Below are 990 nucleotides of genomic sequence, written 5' to 3' on the forward strand. Positions count from 1 at the left end.
AAGACTTACATAGTCATATGTACTTACATAGAAAATATCCAGGATATACAGTTAAATGGGGAATAAAACAAAATCGAGCTACAAAATGTTATGCATAGCATAAGCCCACCTGTCCACATGTTAAAAATAAAAGTATTAGCAATATTAACAAAGGCAAAAATAGAAAGATATATACCAAAGTGTTAACTATATATCTCTATACTATTTACTTTTTAAAAACATACTACTTTTAAAAACAAACCCCCAAAAAGTATTTTGTTCTTTTCCTTAAGCCATTATAGTAATATTCTTACAATAAAAGATAGTAAAAATATGCTAGGAAAAATTTGGATACTGGAATACAGATGAGTAAAAAGAGTTAACTGTAAAGATTAAGAAACAAGTTCAGGGCACAACATGTACTATCAAAGTAATGTGAATTAGAATAAATTACCTATCAAATTGAGAAGTAAAATTTTAACAATAAAGATATTGAATGTTGCTAAGAATGTTTAAAAAAACCCACTGCTGATAGGAAGTAAACTTTACAAGCTTGCGGGGCAACAATGTAACAATATCTATCAATAGTCTCAAAAAATTCTTAGCAATTCTGTTTCAACATTTAAGAAAATGGGGAGCTAATAACAATGGGTACAAGAAAGAAGAAAATGTTCTAAAATTAATTGTGATAACTGTAAAACTCTCCTTAATCTGACTCAACTATTGAATTACATGATGTGCATTCAATGCCAATAAAACTGTTAACATTTTTAAGAAAAACTATAAAATAAATAAAAATATCAGACAAAGATATTTCACTGGGTCATTAGTTAAAACCATATAAATACCAACATCACAAAAGCAGAAATTTGGGCTGCCATCAAAGTAATATTTTGCGGATCAAAACTTTTTTTGCACGTGCTTACTCTGTGACCTGTTCTACTTGTAAAGAAACACCGGCACTTGTAAACAAGAAGACACCACACACACAAAATCAATGTTTCATCCTGT

Source organism: Echinops telfairi, unplaced genomic scaffold (assembly GCF_000313985.2).
Source record: "Echinops telfairi isolate 266 unplaced genomic scaffold, ASM31398v2 ScPeMD7_7469;HRSCAF=8507_1, whole genome shotgun sequence".
NCBI lineage: Eukaryota > Metazoa > Chordata > Mammalia > Afrosoricida > Tenrecidae > Echinops > Echinops telfairi.